This window comes from Tauraco erythrolophus, chromosome 14 (genome assembly GCF_009769465.1).
Source record: "Tauraco erythrolophus isolate bTauEry1 chromosome 14, bTauEry1.pri, whole genome shotgun sequence".
Taxonomy (NCBI): domain Eukaryota; kingdom Metazoa; phylum Chordata; class Aves; order Musophagiformes; family Musophagidae; genus Tauraco; species Tauraco erythrolophus.
The window spans coordinates 4,380,465-4,391,878 of record NC_141478.1 but is presented as its reverse complement, the minus strand read 5'-3'; the positions used below and the strand labels follow the sequence as shown (position 1 = coordinate 4,391,878).

Genomic DNA, 11,414 nt, shown 5'->3' with positions numbered 1-11,414 from the left:
CTGTAGCGAGGAGGTGGTGGTGGTGCAAGAAGATGAGGGACCACTTACCGCGCCTTGTTTTAATTAACTCAAGGACGCGGCTTTGGACTCTAGGAGCAAAGCTCTGCCCTGCTGGGGAGACGAGAGCTGGGGAAACAGCTCCGCCGGCTGCGCGGCAGAAGCGGGGCGCTCCCCCCGGATCTCTCCCGAGGAGGGCGGGGGCTGCGGGGCCCTGCGGTGGCGGCGGGTGCAGGACAGGGCAGCGGAGGGCGGGAGGCGGCGGGTCGGGGGCGCGGAGCCGCGGCCCCTCACCGGCCCCGCCGCAGCCGTTGCCCCCGGCAACCCCGCGGCACGGAGCCGGGGCGCGCGCGGCCCCGCCCTGCCCGCTCAGCGCCGTCCGCGCATGCGCCGTTGCGTGGGGAGGGGCGGGCCTGGCTACGTGCGTCACTGGCGGCGAGGCGAGGGACGGGGCAGCCCGGAGAGCGGCGGGGCCTTTGCGCGCATGCGCTGCAGCCGAGGTTGGGGAGGAGGGGGCAAGGCCGAGGACTCCCTTCGCAGCAGGCCCGCATACGCTCGGCTTTGATTGGCTGTCCCTTCCCTCTCCTTCTCTCTGATTGAGCGCTGTCCTGTCACTCAAGGCCTCCACGTTTCATTACGCCCCGCCCACCAACTGCTGTCTGATTGGCCGACGCCTCTGTTCTCTATAGGCACTGTGATTGGCTCTGCCGCCCCATCATTCCGGCGCGCTGCCCTATCGGCTCGCGGCGCCGCAGGATTGGGTCGGCAGTGAAGAATGTAGACCCGGCCGCTCCCCATGGTAAAACAAAATAATCCGGCGATGTTGCGCGCTCAAGCCGGGCCGCTCTCAGCCCCGCCGCCGGGCGCAGGCTCACCTCGTGTTTACCCACGCTTTCCCCCTCCTCCCGCCCCGACCTGGCTCGGGTAAGCGCCCTCAGCGACGTCCGAGCTGCCGGGAGAAAAGAGCGGAAGGATATTCTTGGGAGACGGCTGCGCCGCCTGAGGAGAGAGTGTGACAGAGGAAGTAGTTCCGGCCCGGACTGGGCCTTGTTTCCCAAAAATAGCGCCCAGCGGGTATCCGTGCGCCGGTGTCAGTGTCTCCTGAGGAGCCTCAGCGGGGAGGAGGCAGGAGCGGCGGCGGGCAGCGAGGGGAGCGGGCGGGTGAGTGAGCGAGCGGGGGGGTGTCCCTGCTTTCGGGACGAGCGGAGCGCGGGGGAGCTGTACCCTGGGGCCGGCGGGTCGGAGGCGAGGAGCGGAGCGAGGCGAACGATCGGGGTCGGAGGCAGGGGCAGCGGTGACGGGCGGGGGCGATGGCCGAGGGGGGAAGAAGGAGGGAGAAGGAGAGTGCCCCCACCATCCCCTTCCCGCTTGGCCGCACCGACTGCGGCGGAGCGGAGCGGGGAGTGCCGGCGGGGAAGTTGGTGCGGGGGGCGGGCGGGGGAGGGGCGCGGGCCGCGGGGGCGGCGGGCGCGGGGTCCCGCGGGTGGGCGAGTTCCCCGCGCCCGGGGCCTCTCCAGAACTTCCTGCCCCGCTCGCCGGAGGAGAAGATGGAGGCGTGTGGACCAGGCCGGCGGAGTCCGCTCGGGGGCTGGTGCGCCGGGGAGAGAGGGTGGGGTGCGAGGCCCTGGCGCTCGGGGAGCGCTGAGGTAAGAGCGGCGGCGCCCGGGTGGCCGGCGTCCCCGCTCGGGGGTGTGTGGCGGGGAAGGGGGAGAAGAAGCGCCTCCTGTCCTGCTGCTCCGCAGCCGCGTCGGGTAAGCAGCATCACGTTTAAAAACAAACAAACAAACAAAAAAAGCCCTTCCTAGGAGTCTGTCCGCGCCTTAGGCTGGCGAAAACGGTCGGGGGTCGGGGAGGGAGGAGGGGAAGGTGGAAATTGTTCAAGTAGTTGTTCGCCGCATAAAGGTGTGCGGCGAACGGGAGGAGGGACTGGTGGCTGGTGTGTAAACTAGAGGATGTTTTGTCCGGAGGAGGAAAAGATTGAAGGGACGGCTGTGCTGTACGGCGAGTCAGATTCTGTGTTCAGCAGCTCCGTGCAGAAGTCTTGAGGAGAAGAAAAGAGACCGTTCTGTGTTTGACTGCAGAGACAGTACATTCTTGGAGTTTATGGAGCTATGTTTTCCGGTAAATTTCTACCTGCCTTTGAGATAGATGCTAGGTGGCAAAGAGAATGGAATTGCTTAGAAGAACTAAGCCGTAGTGACTTGTTTGACAAGTGATTAATGTCAGAGTTGAGAAGCTGGAGTTCTGTAAGGAGGTGAAAAAAACAATTTAAGAACAGGGTTTTTTTTTTTTTAGTGCTTAGTGTAAAACCGTTGTGCCCCATAGTCATACAAAGACTAAATCTATTAGGAACGGTGGGGGAAAGGGGCTCTGAGAAGTACAAAGGAGCAACAAAAAGGAATAATTCATAAACAGTAGTAAGCAAAAAAGCAAAAGTAGTTTGGTATGGAATTGGTAATATAGACAGTTTTTGTTTTAGACCTTTTTCAGTCTGGTAAATTTTTATGTAGCCTAAGGAGGGCTATAAGCTTTCAAACTTAATTATGTTAACAGTCTACACATAATTGTTCCTTATACAAGTTGTTGGTGTTTTTTTTTTTTCATTTTTAGGAACTAGGTATCTATATTTTGATAGGTATTTTTGTTGTCTTGTTACTGCTAGCTAGTGTGTAACCAACCTATGCAAAAGGTGTCAGAACGTTTCTATAATCTATTCTGTTTTAAAAATTATTTAATATCTTTATTTCTGTCTCTTACATGTAAGAATGTAATCTTTGCTTTTTTCTTCCTCTAACAAGCAATTTGCATTTGGAGGGGAAGTGTGAGATTCCTATTTTAAACTATTTTTTTTATTATTTAGATGCTAGAATATGTGCAAAATTACATGTCTTTCAATTACATAGTTTAGAAGAGTCATAATAAAGGATGTAGTGTTAACACTTTTGGTCACTAAAGGGCATAATTACAAAGTGATGTTTTAAAATTCTATATTCGTTTAGCTAGTAAAACAAAAACAAGAGAATGGAACAATTTGTCTTGATATTAAGGGGTTTTATAGTAGTGCTGGCCAGTTGGAGATGAGCTTGTTTGATTGAGGGCATTCAGTTTGGAATTTAGGAAGGAAAATAACCTAGTGCCCTGGTTAGTTATTTTTTCTCCTCTATATCTTCTATAAATCTGTAGTTGATGTAGTCCACTAGCAGTAGTAGAGGAGTATCATCAGTAAATGAGAAGAATCCTTCAATGAAGGGGATGGGATCTACTTCAGAGCAATTTTAGCGTAGATGGCAGTCTCTCTTTCTGCCAGTGCAACTCCTCTAAGCCAGTTTTAATGTTCTGTCGTTTCTAATGATTTATTTGTGAGAAGGCCTTTGCAGACTGTAAGCTATGGTAGATATGTATTAGTCTTTAGCTTGTATGTTTGTTTATTTTGCTCCATTTTTTAAGTGTGCCTTAAACCAGTGTGGTTACACCTCCCCTCTGTGAGTGAGTCGGCCCATAGCATGCTTTGCGTATGCATGGATATCTGGGTTTAAATTCCTGTCATTTCACTTAACGTCAGTTTCTCTGCAAAATGGGGGATGAAGAAATAAGTGAACATTGAATTTTATGAAGCTGGGTAAATTGATCTACAGAATTGAGTCATGTTGGACTAGCAAGATGAGAAGGACTTGGCTCAATTAAAACTTGAAATAATTCTGTAGAATAAAATGGCTTATTATAGCAGAAGAACTGTCTTACTTAGAAACCTTGTTTGAGCTGAAGTGTGTGCGGTTTACCTTAAACTGGTTAGTGTGGGCAGCAAAGCTTTTACAGGGTTTATTTTAGAATGTTAGCCAAGTTTCTCAGATAACTTGTTGATGTCATTCTGTGTATTCTGGGCCTGAGTGCTGCTTCAGAGAGACTGGGAGCACTATGCAAGTGTGTGAACAATGCCGTGCTACCTTACCTGCTCTCAGTCGTGCTGTGCGTAACAAAACACAGCTGATTAATTCTCTAACAGCAGTAAAAGTAGTGTAGTGTATAGTGTGCAAATCTGTATTAGTTTGGGAGCTAAGTTTTGCCTAAATAAGAAGTATCTCCGGTTTGTAATCCCTGTGGTTTGTTATGCCTTGCATGAGAGAAATCTGTGTTTCAGCTCAATTTTTTAAAAAATGTTTTCTAAAAATTAACATTAGCACATTTTATTCACTTCACCAAATTCTTTTTTTTTTTATTTTGAGAGGCCACAGGATTAAATACTCTGTAAAACCCAGGCTTTGAGTCTGTTCAATATGACAGCAGCCTGACAATGGGTGCAAAACACTGGGAAGTACTTTTCCTTCTTATTGAAATGAAACTTAACTTTGAATTAATTTGAATGTCATGTGGTGACGTATATGCTGCGTAACTCCTTAAAGCACAAGATGACTTTATTTAAGTTTTCATGTTTATTGTGGTCGAAAGACACTATTTCACATGTGTAATAATGTGTTTTTCAGTTGATCAGATGGAACAGAAATTTTGATGTCTTTCATCTTGTGTTCAGGTTTGATTCCTTCAGCTCTGGTAGTATAAGCAGGGGAAATCAATGCACCATTCCTCTTTTTTCTTACATGCTTTACTGCCAGTGCAGTAATTATTTGAATGGACTGGCCAATGTCCATTGTACTGGATGTACAGCTAGCCAATGTACTGAATGCGGGTTTACTTTAACTCTTTCTGTCATGTGAAACGAATAAAGTCTCTGAAGATGCATAAAACCCTGAAATAACTGAATATAGCTTTTTCCCTGAATGTTCGCAAGGTGGTTTTGGCGTCTTGTGAAGGTTGTAAGATTACAGCAAGACATTCTCTTGATTCCCCCCCTCCTCCAAGTTAGTTTTGTTGACTTTCTGGTAAAAAGACTTAAGGCACTTTTTTGGGCAGCTAATCAAAATGTGTTTGAGGTCATTGATACAGTCTCTAGTGAATGAACAAAGCAGTATTACTAAGAGTTAAAACCAGACTTCAGCTGTGTAATATGACAATTGCTGTCCCTCAGCATGTGTTCTGTGGTAGAATACCAGCTAATAAATAATGCCATGGGGGGTGAAGTTTGTAGCCTGCAGTAGTGGAGTTTGCTTTGTTTGTTTTCAAGTAAGCGTCTGATCAAGATTTCTGCCTCTTACCACCCCCCTCATATATTGTATTCTTATTTTAATGCTTGGTCTTTCAAGTTATTGCTTATGGAGTTAAAAGGAAGGGATTTTTTCATCTGTGTTGAGGGACTCCTTGTTTTTGTTTATGAACTCTCTTGTTTAGATTTACATTTAATGGTTCTATGACAATTTTTTCTGGATTTCTTTATCCATAACTCAAATATGTTTTTCTTTAGGAACATAAACCCTTGTACTTTATACTCTCACTTCCATTTTACACTAGAGAGGAATTAATATCTTGCAAGACAGCTCCATTCCTGAGATTTCAATCCCCCCTGCCAAAACAGTCAGGGAGTTGGAGTATTTTAAATGGTATATTTGGTAATTTTTCCGTCTCCTTTTCCCCTTAATCTGAGGCTGCAGTGAAGAATTAGGCAGGAATGACTCTCAAGTAAAGACAGAGAATTTTTTAAGAATTTTGATGCAGGGGAATCTAGAACCTTTTGTACAGAAATCATTATGCTTCTTGTTCCCTGTGTGTTTTAACAGTACAAGTGTGCCTGTGTGATGAGAAGAAAATCCATCCTTCTTAATAAGAATGTGATTAATTGAATTATTTTTCAGGGAATTAACTGCTTTATATTCAAAATGTTAGTGATACTTAATTAGGTAAGTATCCCAGTTATATGTGTCTCTGTCTCTGAAGAGCTGTGAGTTCTGCTGAAGTCCTTATGGGCCAAACTAGAGACTTAAAAGTGCATTCTGGATTGCTCTGTGCTCAGCTGGATTTACTGGTTGTTACTAAGTATTGTTACATGTCTGTTTTAACTATACTAAGGTAAAAAGTAAGCATTAGGAATTATCAGCCAAGCATAGTTGGGGAAAAGTGCTTGCTTTGAGTTGAGTGTCTGTGTACCAGGCATTGATGACAAAGCATCTTTTCCTGTTGTTGTTGGTTGTTGTTTGTTTTTTTTTCTTTTTTGTTTTTAAATAAAGGGCTAAATAACTAGGAGAAAAATGTTTGCCTTCACTGTGGTGGTCAGAGATCACCTAAAAGGATGGGGTGTAGAACGGATATGTTTGTGTTCATGATACTTTTATGATGGTAATAGAGGGGAAGAAGGATTTTTTTCCATTTACTTCAAACCCCTTCAAGTGTTTTTGAAACTCAGCTTCATTTGACAACCAGATTGCTTTCAACACTGTAATTTAGGATGGCATGGATTGGACTAATGTTATTTTTATTGTTTGAAAGCTAACCATAGACCTGTGAGAATATGTAAGGCGGATATGTCATCTCGATACCTGCAGTGATGCTTGCAAGCTGTGGTCAGTGTCAGTATTGAGTGCTGCACCAATATACACAGGCCTGATCTTGCAGTTTTCTGTGATCACTTACAGTGTTGGGAAGGTCAAAGGGGATAAATTATTGAACTTTTAGCTATATAATTATGTAAGCACATTTATAACTGAGCTGTGCTGCGGCTATGCTGTGAAACGCTTCCTTCTCGAAGATAGAGGCCTACAGAGCTGGGAGAGAGTATTCAGAGGAGATCATTTTGGTGTCTGTCACGATACGTAGGAAGGTACTGTAAGTGTAAAAAGGTGGCATGTGGAAGAATTACAAATAATTGTAAGAGAAGAGAGCAGGCAAATAGCTGAATCTTGAGAGACTCACAAATATACCACATGCATACAACAGGATGAGAGGTCATAGAGGGCGGAACAGACTTGCCTTGGCAGCGTCTGTTAAAGAAACCATTGAAAGGTGTCAGGAAAAGGTGACTTTTCCCTCAAGTATCATGCAAAATCTGCAATACTTGAGTCTGGGAGGCACAGGAAGAAGCTATAATCTTTTTTTCCTCGAATACCAAAAAAAGTGACAGTGCTACTACGTGGGCATCTTTCTTCAGATGTTTTGAATTGTATTTAATTGACCATCTTACTGTTGTGGAAAACTTGTATAGCATAGCTCAGAAACATTGTGTGAGGTTATCAGCACTAAGGACATCTTGGTTTTGGTGTCATTCTTTCACAGCAGCTGCCCTCTTCCTGATATGACTGCATGCATCCTGTTTTAAAAACTGTAAGCTGGCAAGAGTGGCTGCTAGTAAGTTGGTGTATATGACAGTTCAAAACCATTGCTTTTTCCAGTGAGTTTTCAAAGTACTGAGTCTTCTGAGAATATTTGAGAAAATGGGATGTTCCACTGTCCCTGTGCTTGTATTAAGTTGTTGTGCAGTGAGGGAAATAAACTAAATTTTTCAGTGACTAAATATTTTTATTTTTCCTTGAAACTGCTAAAATTATTGTGTTACTGTGTTATGAGGTGTTAATTGCAATTCAAGTGGCAAATGTAGCTCAGAAGCCTGAGCTTGGTTGGTTTCAGGGTAAAAGAAGACAAAGCGAAAGGTGTGGCAGGAGATACACTGTTCCCTTTCTGTACACATCAAGTGAAAAGCACTTTCTGATGAAATTTTTGAGCCTATATGCTGTCAAATTATATTTGTTAGTCTGCGTTTGATAATACGCATATTAGTGTGGCTAGTTGACTTTTGAGATTTGAAGTTTTCCAGTGCAGAAGAAGGATTTCCTCTGAGACACTTCCTTAATATCCTCCTGTGTTTCTTTTGGAGAGTTAGGGTTTTTGTGGTTTGTGTGGCGTAGGGTTTTCTTGTTTTGTTCTCTTGTTGTTCTCCTTATCTTTGTTCATAGCGTTCCACATGGTGCCGTCTTAACTTTTTGTCACTGAAATGTATATGAAGATCTCTGCTTTGAGAGGCATTGGGCTGGATTACGAAAAAAGTACCAGCCATAAAAGTATTAATGGTTTCCATTAGGAAGCACTAAATGAAAACTCCTTCAGAGGAGGGAGACAAAATGCTGCATGGCTGAAAAGAGGTGTGATGAGTAGATGGGGGCAGGTATTTGCTGGATATTGGAGATGTGGAATATGGGGGTATTTGAAGAAATTCTAGTTATTAACACAAATACTCTAAAAATTCACAAGGAATATGTAGAACATGTAATAACATTGAATATCAAAGGATAATTTTCAGTTTTAAGTAGCTGTTTGTTGTTTTCTTTTGTCAGAAACATGAAAACTAACCTGAATAGCCATCAAAAAAATTAACGGGTAACTTATCAATTGAATTATTAGAAATATTTTATTTTACCAACTCTATATTACAGAATCAGGTACAAATACAGAACACTCGTTCTCAGTGAAGGACACAGAGAAATTAAAGTCCCCCAGACTTTGTCCTGGGTTTAATATGAGTTGAAATTTGAGAGGAAGGGATAAACAAGATAAGTTATCATAAGATAATTGTAAAATAAATTTTTCCCTTTAAAAACAAAAAGCTGTTGGCCAATGTTTCTATTTATCACTATTAGTTCAGTAGCTCCAAGGAACTAGTAAAATGTGTTCAAATGATTGAAAGTTCTGTATTTTAAAACATAAGTGATTAATGTTCCTGAATACTGGAGTCATTTAGATGCTTCCTGCAAAATATGGAGAAGGTACTTTAAAAGAGTAATGATTTGTTCAGAACATGAAATAGGGTTATGTGAGAGTTGAAAATTTCAACTGCTGTTACTGTCTTACCGTTCCAAAGGATGCTCCTAGTGACTCCTAGTTGATTTTTTTTTTTTTCCGGTCTTCTCTGCATAGGAGGCTTGGATTCACAGTCAGGTGAAATGTCACCTGATAGCCCACAGTTATCCCACTAGCTGCTTTTCCGTAAATCTTCCTGCAGATACTTTCAGCATGCCCTATATATGAGACTGCTCTAGTTCAGTGGGTTGCAGTCTTTTTTTCTCAGGTGTAGATTCCCCATATGTTTTTACTGAGGAGATGGGTTCCGGTACTGTCAAGTTAAGCCTACTGGTGACACGCTCGTTTTTATAGTTACCTTTTGAGGATGCCCGAGAAATAGTCCATGAGCCCTGTTGCTGTCAACTATTTGCAATGCATAGTGTGTTAGCACAAGGTACTCATATGAGACTTGCACCAGATTCTATCGGAAAAGAAGTCATTCACTTCAGAGGAGGTGATTGGAAAGGGGATCGAAATGCTGTGACTATGAAGAGACGCAAGTGCAAAACTAACTTTTTTAAGAAGCTGTGAAAAGGACTTACCCCATGTTAGAAGGCTATGTATGATCCAAGCCCAAATCTGCTGTGTAGTCATGTTAGAGCCCCTGCAGCACCCTCTGGTGATCCAGACATGCTCATGCAGCAGTTGGGGTCCTGGTTAAGCTGAGCATAACCATCAGGACTGAAGAATGACTTTAGAACAAGCCTAGGCTACTTGCAATTTGATGTAACTCATGGGTACTGTTGGTTTTGCTGCCTTTTTTTTTAGTTTTCACGTTCTAATTTTTGTCTAAGAGGAGACGGAACTCATTAAAGGATCTGTAGACTGTCCTGTTAATGTTGGCTCTAGGCAAGCATAACCAGTGTGATTGCATAAGATAAAAGGATTCCAGCTTTATGGCTCAGGAGCAAATTAAACATTGTATGGGAAAGAGGGAAGAAGAAAGACAACACGTACATGAAAATTTTTTGTTCTGTGTACTATAGCCCGTTTTTTTATGATATTAAAATACGGCTTGGCGAAATGGTGGAGAAAAATTTTAAAATAATCTGAACGTAATAGTGAAGTTGTGGTTTTGTAGTAATAAAACTTAGAGAACTTCCGTTTCCTTTATTTTTTGACTGTTCTGTTATTCCCTGATCTTACAGTGTGTTTCTTTTAAGTTCTGTAAATATCTTAAATGGCCTGCTGGCTGTGGCTAATCTGAGGGCAGATGCCTGCTGACTGCTGGAGTGATCCAGCAGAACCTCCTGCCTCTGGTCCCTGCAGGCCAGGTGCTTCACTTGGGGGCTGCATGCAACTGCCACGTCAAAAGTTCTGCAGCACTTTATGAAGTCTTAAAGATAATTGGTACTTTCACTGTGGCGCTTGGTTGAAACTGGCCAATTAAATCGGAAACTGTTAATGAGGGAGAAAAGACTGTGATCACATAAACCTCGTTTTATTAGAAAAGCAGGTTTAGAAAGCTGTGGGTGATAGACAGTTCCATCTTCAAGGCTTTAATGCCGTCATTGATAATGCCCTAATCTTGTATCAGTAAACAGTGTTATTTTCTGAAGTGTTTTTATTTAATTTTATGAAAATAAACTCTTAAAGGTAGGGTAATTTAAAACTCTGCATTCAGTTTCTTAATTTACTTTCCTTTTAATATATTTGATTTGATCTAAATGTTATATTAGGCTGTGATTCATTCGTTCAGCAGAATAAAGTTAATTCTTAAATAGATCTTCATTTCGATGATGCCTGTTTGTAAGCGTATGGGAAGATAGTTGTGTAGAACGTTTCTGATTTCTTCCTACACAGGGACTCCAATCCAGATGCTGTTTACAAAATTCTAATGATGTGGAGATTTTGTGCAGGGAATTGACTATGCAGCATTTGCACTCAGGATTTGATTCTTGTGATCTGGAATAGAAGCTCGATGCGTTGTGCTAGAATCATAGAATTGTTTAGGTTGGAAGAGACCTTTCAGGTCATCAAGTCCAACCGTTAACCTACCACTGCCAAGTCCCCCAATAAACCATGTCCCTAAGCACCACATCTACACATCTTTTCAATACCTCCAGGGGTGATGACTCAACCACTTCCTGGGCAGCCTGTTCCAATGCTTGACAATCCTTTTGGTGAAGAATTTTTTCCTAATATCCAATCTAAACCTCCCCTGCAATGAGATGCAACTTGAGGGCATTTCCTCTTATCCTATCACTTGTTACTTGGGAGATGAGACCGCTTCACCTCACTACAAACCTCCTTTCGGGTAGTTGTAGAGAGCAAGAAGGTCTTGCCTCAGCCTCCTTTCCTCCAGGCTAAGCAACCCCTATTCCCTCAGCTGCTCCACACAAGACTTGTGCTCCAGACCCTTCACCAGCTTTGTTGCCCTTCTTTGGTCGCACTCCAGCACCTCAATGTCTTTCTTGTAGTGAGGGACCCAAAACTGAACACAGTATTCAAGGTGAGGCCTCACCAGTGCTGAGTACAGGGGGACAATCACTTTTCTAGTCCTGCTGGCCACACTATTTCTGATACAAGCCAGGATACTCTGGGTGTTCTTGGCCACCTGGACACACTGCTGGCTCGTATTCAGCCATCTTATTGACCAACACCCCCAGGTCCTTAACCGCCGGGCAGCTTTCCAGCCACTCTTCCCCAGGCCTGTAGTGTTGCATGGGGTTGTGGTGACCCAAGTGCAGGACCTGGTG

The 11,414-nt window shown here is 43.8% G+C and overlaps 1 protein-coding gene across 4 annotated transcripts in view; it reads left to right on the top strand.

Annotated features, from left to right (window-relative positions):
• The first annotated feature begins 2,097 nt into the window (after positions 1-2,097).
• MEF2A (myocyte enhancer factor 2A) overlaps positions 2,098-11,414 on the top strand; it is a 95,209-nt gene continuing 85,892 nt past the window's right edge. For 3 of the 4 annotated variants that reach the window (XM_086620417.1, XM_086620415.1, XM_086620416.1), the window contains exon 1: positions 2,099-2,118. The gene's annotated coding sequence lies outside the window, so the exon portion shown is untranslated. Of the gene's footprint in view, positions 2,119-11,414 lie in introns of all 4 variants that reach the window. The other variant, XM_086620414.1, reaches the window with a different exon arrangement.